Genomic DNA, 13,913 nt, shown 5'->3' with positions numbered 1-13,913 from the left:
ATCCATGTTGTCACAAATGGCCAAATTCCATCCTTTTTTTATGGCTGAGAAGTATTCCATTGTGTATATATACCACATCTTCTTTATCCATTAGTCCCTTGATGGTCACCTAGGTTGCTTCCAGGTCTTGGCTATTGTGAATAATGCTGCAGTGAACATAAGGGTACATGTATCTTTATGCATTTGTGTTTTCAAGTTCTTTGGATTGATAACCAGCAGTGGAATAGCAGGATCATATGGTAGTTCTATTCTTAACTTTTTTGAGGAACCTCCATACTGTTTTCCATAGTGGCTGTACCAGTTTACACTCATACCAGTGTTACAGGCTCTTAACATCAGCCCTGATATCAGTTCCCCACATTGGACCCAGCGTATCTGGGGTTAAAACTAAAACCCACCACCCCCTTTCCTGCTTCTCTAGCTCCACTCACATGTAAATACCTGTTTCTTTAAACTTGGACTCTTTGAGCTTTACAACTAAATGGGAGTTACAAATTATTAAAAGCCCAGGTGGCCTGGAGTTGGAGGCACTCTAAAGTTTAGCTAATCATGTGTCATTGAGTTTGCCAGGAAAGCTGCTGTCTCAAGAGTATCAAGGAGCGGAGGCTTCCCAGACCTCAACTCCTCGACTCCCGGCGCTTGAACCCGCCTCAAACAGGAAGACGAGACAAGAGACAACGGCGAAGGACACCCACCTGCCATCCTCCTGTCTCTCCCTCCCCCGGCCTTGCTGCAAGCAGCCTCTCAAGGCCAAACCAGGCTGGTGGGAAAGCACCGAGCTGCACAAGCTACATGCGCCCCCTCCCCTACCCAAAACCCCAAATAAAAATCCCTACCCATTCCTCATCGGGGAGCTAGCAATTTTTGAGGCATGAGCCCTTGCTTTGCTCCCTGTGCCTGGCATAGTAAAAACCTTTCCTCTTCCACTCAAGACTCTGTTCTCGTTATTTGGATTGGCATCAGGTTCAGAGACCGAACTTGCGGTTACACCAGCAGTGTATGAGGGTTCCCTTTTCTCCACATCCTCTCCAACACTTGTTATTTCCTGTCTTGTTAATTATAGCTATTCTGATGGGTGTGAGGTGATATCTGATTGTAGTTTTGATTTGCATTTCCCTGATAATTAGCCATGTTGAACATCTTTTCATGTGCCTGTGGGCCATCTGGATATCTTCTTTGGAGAAGTGCCTGTTCAGATCTTTGCCCATTTTTTAATTGGGTTGTTAATTTTTCTGTTGTTGAGATGTATGAGTTCTTTATATAATTTGTATATTAATACTTTATCAGATATACGGTTTGCAAATATCTTCTCCCAATTGTTAGGTTGTCTTTTCGTTTCGCTGATGGTTTCCTTTGCTGTGCAGTTTCTTAGTTTGATGTAACCCCATTTGTTTACTTTTTCTATTGTTTCCCTTGCCAAGTCAGACATTGTACTTGAAAATATGCTGCTAAGACTGATTACAAAGAGCTTACTGCCTGTGTTTTCTTCTAGGTTTCATTATTTTAGGTCTTACATTCAAGTCTTTAATCTATTTTGAGTTGATTTTTGTGTATGGTGTAAGGTAATGGTCTACTTTCATTCTTTTGCATGTGGCTGTCCAGTTTCCCTAAAATCATTTATTGAAGAGACTTGTCCTTCTCCAGTGTATATTCTTGGCTCCTTCGTGGAAAATTAGTTGTCCACAGATGTGCGGGTTTATTTCTGTGCTCTTGATTCTGTTCCATTGATCTGTGTATCTGTTTTTGTGTCGGTACCATGCTATTTTGATTATTATAGATTTGTAGTATATTTTGAAATCAGGGAGTTGATATCTCCAGCTTTCTTCTTTTTTTTTTCAGGATTCCTTTAGCTATTCACGGACTTTATTGTTGCATATAAGTTTTAGGATTCTTTGTTCTATTTCTGTGAAAAATGTTGTTGGAACTTTGGTAGGGATTGCATTGAATTTGAAGATTGCTTTAAGAAGTATGGACATTTTAACTATGTTAATTCTTCCAATCCAAGAGTAGGGAATATCTTTCCATTTCTTTGTGTCTTCTTTAATTTCTGTCAACAATGTTTTATAGTTTTCATGTACAGGACTTTCACCTGTTTGGTTAAGCTTATTCATAGGTATTTTATTATTTTTGTTTCAATTGTAAATGGGATTGTATTCTTAATTTCTTTTTCTGCCCATTTGTTGTTAGTATATAGAAATGCATCTGACTTTTGTATGTTGATTTTGTATCCTGAAACTTTACCATATTCATTTCTTATTTCTAGAAGTTTTTTGGTGGATTCTTTAGGGTTTTCTATATATAAAATCATGTCATCTACAAATAGTGACAGTTTCACTTCTTCATTTCCAATTTGGATCCATTTTACTTCTTTTTCTTTCCTGATTGCTCTGGCTAGGACTTTCAAAACTATGTTAAAATAAGAGTGGTGAAAGTGGGCCTCCTTGTCTGGTTCCTATTCTTAGCGGGATAGCTTTCAGTTTTTTTGCCATTGATAATGATATTAGCTGCGGGTTTGTCATATATGGGCTTTATTATGCTGAGGTGTGTTTCTTTTATATCCATTTTATTCAGAGTTTTTATCATAAATGGATTCTGCATCTTGTCAAATGCTTTTTCTGCACCTATTGAGATGATCATGTGATTTTTATTAATGTGATAGATCTTGTTGCTTGATTTGCAGATGTTGAACCATCCCTGAATCCCTGGAATAAATTCCACTTGGTCATGGTGTGGGATCTTTTTTTTTTTTTTTTTAAAGATTTTATTTTTTTCCTTTTTCTCCCCAAAGCCCCCCAGTACATAGTTGTGTAGTCTTCGTTGTGGGTCCTTCTAGATGTGGCATGTGGGACGCTGCCCCAGTGTGGCTCGATGAGCAGTGCCATGTCTGCACCCAGGATTCGAACCAACGAAACACTGGGCCGCCTGCAGCGGAGCGCGCGAACTTAACCACTCGGCCATGGGGCCAGCCCCGGTGTAGGATCTTTTTAATGTATTGTTGTATTCTACTTGCTAGTATTTTGTTGAGGACTTTTGTGTAGATGTTCCTCAGTGATATTTCCCTGTAATTTTCTCTTTTGTGTGTTGTCCTTGTCTGCTTTTGGTATCAGGATAATGTTGGCTTCATAGAATGAGTTAGGAAGCTCTGCCCCCTCTTGAATTTCTTGCAAGAGTTTGAGAAGGATAGATATTAAGTCTCCTTTGAATCTTTGGTAGAATTCACTAGGGAAGCCATCTGGTCCTGGACTCACATTTCTTGGGAGAACTTTGATTACTGTTTTGATCTCCTTGCTGGTGATTGGTGTATTCAAATTCTCTATTTCTTCTTGTTTCAGTTTTGAAAGATTGTATGATTCTAACAATTTATCCATTTCTTCTAGATTATCCAGTTTGTCAGCATATAGTTTTTCATAGCATTCTCTTACAATCTTTGGTATTTCTGAGATGTCTGTTGTAATTTCTCCTCTTTAATTTCTGATTTTATTTGAGGCTTCTTTTTTCTTGGTGGATCTAGCTAAAGGTTTGTCAATTTTGTTGATCTTTTCAAAGAACCAGCTCTTAGTTTCATTGACTTTTTCCATTGTTTTTTCAGTCTCTATTTCATTTATTTCTGCTCTGATTTTTATTATTTCCTTCCTTCTACTGATTTTTGGTTTTGTTTATTCTTCTTTTTCCGGTGTCTTTAGGGACACTGTTAGATTGTTTATTTGAGATTTTTCTCGTTTGTTGAGGTAAGCTTGTACTGCCATAAACTTCCCTCTTATAACTGCTTTTGCTGTATCTCTTAAATTTCAGCATGTCGCATTTTCATTTTCATTTGTCCCCAGGTATTTTTGATTTCTCGTTTGATTTCTTCATTGCCCTAATCCTTGTCCAGTAGCATTTTGTTTAACCTTCACATATTTGTGGCTTTTCTGATTTTATTCTTTTAATTGATTTTCAGTCTCATAACTTTGTGGTCAGAATAGATGGTTGGTATTATTTTGATCTTCTGAAACCTATTAAGACTTGTTTTGTGGCCTAATATGTGATCTATCCTGGAGAATGTTCCATGCGCACTTGAAAAGAATGTGTACTCTGTGGTTTTTGGATGTGTTGGTTTTTGTTTAATGTGTCCTTTAAGCCCAATGTTTCCTTATTGATCTCCTGTTTGGATGATCTACCCATTGGTGTAAGTGGAGTGTTAAAGTCCCCTCCTATTATTGTGTTGTTGTCTATTTGTCCTTTTAAGTCTGTTAATAATTGCTTTATATATTTAGGTGCTCCTATGATGTGTGCATAGATATTTATAAGTGTTATGTTCTCTTGTCGTATTGTTCCCTTTATCATTAGGTAGTGCCCTTCTTTGTCTCTTGTTGCAGTTTTTGTTTTAAAGTTTATTTTGTCTGATATAAGTATTGCTACCTCAGCTTTCTTTCCATTGCCATTTGCATGGAGTATCTTTTTACATCCCTTCACTTTCATGAACTCTACCTCTAAATTTGACTCAGGGGGATAGGCAATGATTAATTTATTGGTCTCTATAACTTTCCTCAAATTATACGGTAGCAAGGAACATGGGTCATTTGGTGGTGGTGGCAGTGATTTGGGTGTGTCCATGTATGTGACTGTAAGTGTCAGTTGATGTTTGCACCTGCAGGCATCTGTTTTATTAAGTAGGACCTATCCAGACTGGAGAAGGGCCACACTATTACTTTTCTTTTAAAAGCTTCAGATTTTCCTTCCTAGCTGCCAGGATCACCTTTCTTTACATTTTCAACAAATTTTCAAGATTTCAGCCCCTCATCCAACCAACCCTTGCTTTTGCTCTTCATGTCACCTGCTGTCATAATTGCTGGCCGTGCTATACTTCTATTTATTAGGAGGAAACCTGGGGTTGTGCCCATGGAGAAGAAATAGTGAGAAATGTGATAAAAAGGGGAAAGATTAGAATCTTCCAAGCATCCTGGCAAGTAAGGCGTTTGGAGAAACATTGTCTCCAAATCGTTGTGGGCATCAACTAATTATAAAGGCACTGAGGACCTGAGGTAGTGGTGGATGCCTTCTCAAGAGCGGCAGGAGCCTTTGGCTGCCGGCAGCCCTGTGTGGTCTTGCAGTTCAGAAAAGAGGATGAAAAAAACACGTGTGGGAATCTGCGGACAGAGTGAGCTTCAGTACTCTGTCTTTGAACACTTTGAGTAAGGACAAGGACTCAGATGGCAGCCAAATGTATTTTCTCTGCTTAACTAACTCGTTTCAGCCAGATCAGTTCCTACTGTCTTAATTACGCACCTCACTCCACACAGAAAAGACGGCACAGCAGTGCTGCTTCATGTTTATATATTCTGCTCTGTCCCCTTTGGGTAGTAAGACCTGTTTTTGATACTAAAACTGATTTGTATCTTTTTCTTTTTCTTAACCTTGACTCTACAGTCTGCTCGATGTCTGTGGCGGTACTCGCCTCACCAGAGACGCCATACCTCACTACCCAGACAACTCCTTAACATTTGCCATGCCAGGAATAAAAACAATTGGGATTTAGCTCTCTCACCATGACCCTATAAAACCTGACAGCCAGATGGTCAAGCACGTTCAAATGACTGCAGTTAAACACAAGCAGAAATATATATATTAGTCTGAGGGAGACTTTTTCATTCGAATTAAAAAATGCAGCTGGCAAAACCTGGGAAAACACTGCATGGCAAATCTCCCCCCACTTTGTAATAAAATCAACATTCACAGACAGTTCTTAGGTAAGAAAAGGAAGGAAATGCACTTGTTTTTGATGCATGTTTGTTCTGATCTGAAATATCTTGACACACGCTTGACAGCTCTGGCTATCTTTGGCTTTGGGGTGATGCTCTTATCTTAATCCCTGATGCCGTTCAGTGTTTTGCAAAGAAAAGCATTCCTAATTTCAGATTGCACTAGAAAATGCCAGATCTCTGGTGAGCATACGATCCCACATTTTCCCCTTTGACTTCTGCAGATTGCATCACCTTTTAGAGTTGACAGTAATTTGCAGAATGCAGCAAAAAGGTTGGGCTCAATGCTCATAAAGAATGAATTGTGCCAGTCTAAAGTTATCCAAATCCTTTAAAAGGGAGCCACTCTCCTTCCTGACAGGTGTTAGACATGTTGCCATAAGAAAGCTGGGAGGGCTATAAACAGCAGTTAAGCCTCAGCAAATCGTTTCTATAAGAGCTAAATTATAATGACAGAATACAAAAGAGGGCAAAATATAATGGCAGACAATGTTATATGGTATCTTTATGTGTTTCAGAATTTTATTTATCCACAGTAATTCAAGGGTTCCCCAGCTTTTAGAAGAAGCATGGTATGATCGGCTTCAGGCATTGGTAGACGAGAATAAAGCCATCTTTCAGAATAAACATCATAGGTGTCTTACACTAATGATTTTAAAATGACTTGAACCTTTTAAAGTACTACATAGTAATTAGATGCTGTGATTATGTATTTTTGAGGCTATATTTATACATTTCTATCTGGTACTATGAGCTAGGAGCAAAAATAAATTGGCCCAGGAGAGAAAGGAGTAATAAGATGAAAATGAACAGTCAGTTTAACCTCTCTTTGTCTCAGCTTTCTTGTCTTAAAAGGATTATGATAATTGAATCTACTTTAGAATTGTTGTGAACATTAAATGGTAATTTGTAAAATTAGCACATAGTAATAACTATATATCTGTTAGCTTTTATTCTTCTTCAAATGACCCAGTAGATTTTATTTCCAAATTGCTGATGGGCCATATCATGAAATCTGTGAAAGAAGCAAGATCTTCACACAGAAGCAAGATCTTCAAATGGAAAGAAGGAAAGGTCTGGGGTGGAGCCATGACTTCCTAGGCCAAAGAGATGATTTCATTTACCCTTGTTCAGAGCCAACTTTCTCTGCAATATTGCTTACTTCTCCGAATGGTGAAAAATATTAATTACTGTTTTTAAAAAATGGAATTAGATGCTTTTAGAAATAGTGTATATTTTACTTTTAGCAAAGAGAAGATAAGTGAAAATTTTGTATGTTTAAAGAAAAGTTATCTCAATTTTAAATAAGATATTACTATGTACATATACACATCAAAGCTTAGCAAGATGGTATTTTGCAACCAAAATGGAATTTAACATTGAATGTTAATCCGTGTCCAAGAAGGTTATGGGAAGTTGGCTGAGTGTAGGTAAGGAGCAAGAAGAGTAATATGTGTTTACATCAGGAATCTAATTTTTTGTACAAAATATTTCAGAGTTTTGAAAATATCTCTTGAGGAACACTTATTGCAGGATTTTTTTAAGTTCAATGCTAAAAGTAAATGACATAGAAGCATAACCAAATTAATTTTTCAAGCAAATGAGCATGAATAGATATACGGGAGATTTAGTGTCTCATGAGGGAAAGAAGGTGGAATAATTGTAAGTAATAAAATAACCAACTGACCATTTGCTGTGATATTTGCTGATGCCCATGGTGGAAACTGACTTAAAAACATCAGAAGTAGAAGTATAGCAAAGAAGGTAGGAAGTAGAATTCTGAGACTTGGCAAAGAAAACACGTGGAAACAAAAGAAATAATGAATGAGTAAAATGCCCATAACAATCCATGACCACTCCTAATATTTTGAGGTGTTTCAGTCCATAGATAACCTTCAATTTTTTCCCACATTCAGGAATGCAGCCTGGAGAATCCAAAGTACAATCTCTATTATGTAGGCTGTCAGGTGAAACTACAGCTAATGAGATTAAAATAAATATAAATAAATGCTGTGGCAAAAAAAATTCTGACATTGTATTTATGGAGAAAATATGTATACATATTGGTTTGAATCTTGACCATTTTTTCAAAATAGAAAATATAAGTATACATGTAGGATGCCCATTCACAGAGCATACCTGTCATTTGTGCGTTTGCTCTCAGACCAACTCTTCACCCTTCCAGTGCCCTGTGTTGAATGGCAGGGGCTGACATTTCTCATGCTCCTCCCCATGTTCTCTGGCTTCCTGATAAGTTTGGCCAATAGGAGGCACTGAGAGAAGACTAGAGGAGAAGGGTCCCTTCCTCTCCTTCTCCCTGCACGCGCAGCTCTCTCCAATCTCTCTCTGCCCACTTTCCCTTAAATAGAACTTTAATATTGTGAGTCACTGATTTGCTGGTTAAGGCATGTGAAAAGGTGAGATACTAAGCAATTTAAATAAGGCCTTGAATAACCCTTAGAAGTCATTAAATAACTATTTTCTTTCTTTCTCTCCTTCCTTCTTTTCTTCTTCTTTCCTTTTTTCTTCCTTTCTTCCTCCCTCCTTTCCTTCCTTCGGTCCTTCCCCTCCCTCTCTCTCATTCCTTTCTACCTTTCCTGTCCTCTCTTCCCCTCCCTTCTTCCCTCTCTCCTTCCTTCCTTCCTTCCTTCTTCCCTTCTTTCCTTCCTTCCTTTTCTTTTTCTAAAGAATAGAGGAAAACATTTCAAGATCTCCGGGAAAAGGACATTGTTAGATAGACTATGGATTTCCAGAACCTGCAACCACTAGAAGTTCCACAAAAACAGATGCTAAATTTGCTAAAGACACTTTTTTTTTCCCTCATGTGCGTGTCCTTAGGACTCTGGTGAGACTAGAAGTAAGTTTTATTCAGGATGGCACAGTAGGAAGTAGACTTTTGTAACCGCTGAAAAATAAGTAAGAAAAAGCGGGAGGAAATCTCAAGTTGGCTTTCTGGTTCATAGACAAGGATGTTGAACTTCAAGTGTTTAAATTAATATCCAATTCTGCCAATTGTCTCCAAGTCATTTGGAAAATTTAAAATATGCACAGCAAACTTGTGCTTGTTTTAGATCTCCTGCACTGCAATTCTCTCAGCTCAGAATTCTCCTCGCCTCAGGCCCTCCTAAGGTGGCTTATTCATTTCATTCAGGTTTCAAATTGAATGTCATCTCCTCCCACAATCCTTCCTGGCCTTATAACCTAAGTGTGTATCCATCTATCCCAAGCTTGAAGACAGAGAAATCTTGATTTTCTCTGGATTTTTCCTGTAAATATGGCCACATAAACAGAACTAAAATTTTTAAAACAAATTAAAAATTAGATTGAACAAGCTTACTTGAGTGTGTGTTATTTCACATACGCTTGTTAAGTGGGCCTATTTTACTTTTCAGCTGGTCCAAATGTTTTAGAAAGGCAAAGATAAAAGAAAATGAAAGAATAATATTCATTTCACATCATTCTTAGGTTAAAAATGAGAATTGTTTGACAGACTTTAAGTCTATAAGATCCTGAAACGTTGCCTCTTCCTAATGTCACATCAGATGAGTGTAAAATCTGAAAGCAGAAATCGGAATCTGTAACTTCATTTTGGATGGAAAGCTGAAACTTATTTGTTTTTCATTACAGAGTAACATATGAGAAAAAAATTCACAATAGTCACTACACATATATATATTTATTATATATACTCTATTCATTCTATACAAGCAACTCTGCTTTAATTGTAAATAGCCTGTTATGCGATTCAAAGAAATCAGAGATAATCGTCAGCTTGGAATGTAAATTTTCATGTGCTTTTATGTCAAGAGAAAAGAAATGAGGTTACAACATATTGGGTTCTTTCTTTAGTTAAGTGTCAGGAAGTAGTGGACTTTCACTCTAATATAAAAGTTTTCTATAACAGGCTGTCCATAATAATAAATCCTTGGTTTGAGAGATCACAATGTTAAGTGTCTAAAGTATGCTGAGTGATGGAATGAGTTTCCTGTGTGGAATAAATAATGTTTGATTAAATCCATTTTTTGCTTACAGGATAAAATATTGTGTCTGACAAAATTAAATTTCCTCCACAGCCCACACATTATCATAATGTGGATTTTCCAAGCCGCTTTTATACGTGAAATAATATAAGATGTAATGAATGGAAGCAAGTACACGTTATTTCAGTAGCAATTCTCCAGTGCTTTCCAGAAGTTTTGACGGCAGATCAGCTCTCTATGGCTGAAAAAGTTGTTGATGATGACCCAGTGGGATGTTATGACATATTCTCTCAGATGAAAGAGTGACCACAGAAAATTGAAAAATGGCCAGAAGAAGATCTTAACTTTATTCCAATTTATCATATCTATTAGGGTACCAAGAGATTAACTTAGAATATTTCCTTTAAGAAAGGACCCATGGAGAAAGTTGCTATTAATGCAAGTCAATCAGGATATAGATGTAGCAAAAAAAAAAAAAAAAAAAAAAAAGGAGAAGTGAAGAGCATAGATTTCTAAGAAATGTGGGGGAAAAAAAAAAACCTCATGACAAATTTAATTTCAGAATAAATCATAGCACAGAGCCATAGAACAAAGCTGAATATGTATGTTTACATCATATTTAATTATTGTCAATGATATATCTATTTCTTGAAAGCCTATATTTTAAAATTAGATTTTTTTAGGTATAATGCAAATGGAGTAAAATAATCTTTTTGCTTGTTGATTTTGATTAATTTTGATAAATGATTGCAGTTGTGTTACCACCACTACAATCAGGATATAGAACATTCTCATCATCCCCAAAAGACCGCTATCAAGTCATTCCCCTCCAGAAGGTCACATAAACATGATTATAGAGCATGCAGCTTTCTGAGTCTGGCTTCTTACACTTACTGTAATTCACTTGATGGACATGATGTAGTTGCATATATTAGCAGTTCATTGCCTTTGGTGCTGAGCTGAGTTGTATTCCATTGCGTGGATGTGCCACAATTTGCTTATCCATTCACCAGTCAATAGACAATTGGCGTGTTTCCAATTTGGGGCAATTATAAATAAAGCTGCTGTACACATTTGCATGGAGGATTCTTTTGACAAATACTTTCACTTCTCTTGGGTAAATATCTAAGTATTGGGCTTTTGGTTCATATGGTAAGTGTATGTTTTACCTTAGAAGAAACTATCAAACTGTTTTCCAAAGTGGCTACATCATTTTGCTTTCCCACCAACAATGTATGTGCGTTCCGGTTGCTCCACATTCTTGTCACCATTTGATATTTTCAGGTTTTTTATTATCAATGTTATTTTAGCCATTCAATAGATATGTCTTGGTATCTCATTGTGATTTTGGTTTTCATTTCCCTAATGATGTGATGATGGGCATCTGTTTTTATGTGCTTACTTACTTTTTGTGTGTGTTTATTTGAAGCATCTGTTCAAATTTCCTACCCATTTCTATTTTGCGTTATGTATCTTCTTCTTATTGAGATGTAACAGTTCTTTATGTATTCTGGGTACCAGTCCTTTATCAGTTATGCGTTTTGCAAACATTTCTCCCAGTTTGTGGTTTGTCTCTTCATTTTCTTAATAGTATCTTTCAAAGATCAGAAGTTTTGATTTTAGTGAAGTCCAATTTATCATTCTTTTCTTTTATGATTTTTGCTGTCTGTGTTATGGCTAAGAAATCTGTGTCTAACTTAATGTGACAAAGATTTTATGTGCTTTCCTCTAGAAGTTTTATAGTCATAGGTTTTACATTTAGGTTTATAATTCATTTGAGTTAGTTTTTTGTATATGGTGCAAGGTATGGGTTATGGGTCATGTGCCCAGAGGACTGCAGGATCCTCCCCAGGGATTGTCAAGGCCTCAACAAATGCATGGACCCTGAAGAAAACAAAGTATTTTAAAAAAGACGTAAAAATGCTCTATGATGTATAAAATTCTCATCAAGTGGCTACAAAATGGTAAATTCAGATAGCTGTATAATTGATGCATGAGGAATTAGACATATTCTGTTAACACAGTTCCTAATTTCTCTTTTTCTTAATTTTATTTTGATTCCTATTTATATTCTCTCAGCAGAAGTGTTTCAGGTCAAAAATTTAGAAATATATGTCAGTACATTGAATCTACAATTTGCATTGTTTTTGACACAATCTGTCATAGTGGTGATAGGAACTTCAAATCATGGTTCTGCCTGTTGGATTTTTAGTCAAGATACCCCTGAAACACAGAGTGGGTCTAGCATAAAACTTACCTCATCTGAGGGTTTTGCTGCTTCAATGAGAATATAATTTATATAAATTAAAGCGCTTGCAAACTCTTTAAAGGACAACATACATGCTGTTTACTTTTATAGAACTTCTTATGTTCTTTCTTCTGATTTCAAAAGTAATTCATGCTAATTTTAGAAGTTTTATAAATGAAGTACCTAAATTTCTATTATCAAAAGGTAATTTGTGTTTACTTTTTGTGTATATTCTTCCAGTATTTTCCTAGGCATATATACCAATATGTATATTTCTCATAGTAGAATATGATCCCACTTGTTTGTTTAATAAAAGCAAGCATATCTATGTATGTACATGTGTGTATAAACTAGTATTTCATATTAATGCATTATATTGTTTTTTATTTGTTTTTATAATTTACAACCTTTAGTTATTAGCATCCCTCTATATGAAAAAAATCCGTGTAGTGTAAATTCACAAAGAACTAAGTATTATGAAGCCCTTTAGTCCTGCAAACTCTAAATATATGTTTTTTTCTTTTTAGTAAAAAATTTATGGAATTTTTATTTTATTTTTTTGTGGAAGATTAGCCCTGAGCTAATTACTGCCAGTCCTCCTCTTTTTGCTGAGGAAGCCTGGCCCTGAGCTAACATCAGTGTCCATCTTCCGCTACTTTCTATGTGGGACGCCTACCACAGCATGGCGTGCCAAGCAGTGCCATGTCCACACCCAGGATCTGAACCGGCAAACCCTGGGCCACCAAGAAGCGGAACATGTGCACTTAACCGCTGCACCACCAGGCCGGCCCTGATTTATGGAATGTTTTGATTACTCTATCAACAGTTTCTAAACCACAATGTAGTCAGAATTTCTAACTAAATCAAAAGCTTACATCCCTTCACTAAAATTCTCTACGTAAGATGGCCTTTATTCTTCACTTTAGAATAACTCTGGTGTTTTAAGTATTGCTTCATTATAGAGTGGCTGACGTTATAGCCTGTCTAGAAAGGAGGCAGGAAATCCCATAGCTACAGGTAACCTGCAATCTGTTAGTATACATGCTTCCAATTCATTTTCCCAAGAGAAGGAGACTGATACTGGTCTAGAGTAATGCAGATGGTTATATTTCCTCGTGGAGATAAAGCTGTGTCTACGCCAGTGGAACATGACTGAATTACACATCCAACAAACTGAAAATTTTTGTTGTTTCTGTTAATTGCTTAGTCACATAGATATTTGTAATTCATTCTCATAGACTTAAAGAATTTTCAGTTTTTATATTGAGATGACAGTGTCAACAATGATCAAATGTTACTTTAATTCACCATCACAAGTCTACTTATAACATCTTCACTTTATGTTTTCTTTTAAAAGTCTGATCAACACAAAAAGTTTTCATAGTAGAATATGATCTTATTGTTTGTTTAATAAAAGCAAAGGTGTATACGTATACGCATAGGTATTAAAAATATATATAATATAAAATCATTGCAAAATTGTGGTATGGGTTATAAAATTACAGTATGGGTGAATTGTGGGTTATGATGAATTAAGGAATTAATAGAACAGCTTGAAAGCAACAACTTTTAAAATCTTTTAAAGTGCCTTTTTCTCAATTATAGACCTAATTGAAATTTTTTAAATATTTATTTTGTCTTCTGACTCATTATAAAACAATATTCTTTGGTGACTGCTAAATTCAATTTGCTAGACTTTCAAAGAAACTGGTGTTAACAATGCATTTGTTAGGAAAAAAATACAACAGAGCTATGAGATGAGAAAAAACATCCAATTATGTACCAATTTTAGTTAAATACACCAATGAGACTTTTTTCATGATAAAGTTTGAAGAATTGGTAATGGAATTATATAAAAGAGTTAGCGATGGCTATTCTATTCAGAAACTCAATGGAAACTAGTAAAATTAGAAGGTTCTAAGAAATTTCTTCAGTAAGGCAATC

At 36.1% G+C, this 13,913-nt stretch overlaps 1 long non-coding RNA gene across 1 annotated transcript in view; it reads left to right on the top strand.

The window, feature by feature from the left end:
* The window catches only part of LOC138920384 (uncharacterized), an 87,539-nt gene extending 74,120 nt beyond the window's left edge, over positions 1-13,419 (top strand). Inside the window, exon 4 of the long non-coding RNA XR_011431479.1 lies at positions 8,435-13,419. This is a non-coding gene — a long non-coding RNA (uncharacterized lncRNA). The remainder of the gene's footprint in view (positions 1-8,434) is intronic.
* The last annotated feature ends 494 nt before the right edge of the window (positions 13,420-13,913 follow it).

Source organism: Equus caballus, chromosome 23 (assembly GCF_041296265.1).
Source record: "Equus caballus isolate H_3958 breed thoroughbred chromosome 23, TB-T2T, whole genome shotgun sequence".
Taxonomy (NCBI): Eukaryota; Metazoa; Chordata; class Mammalia; order Perissodactyla; family Equidae; genus Equus; species Equus caballus.
Note: the sequence above shows the minus strand (reverse complement) of the source record. Positions and strands in the feature narration are given on the sequence as shown.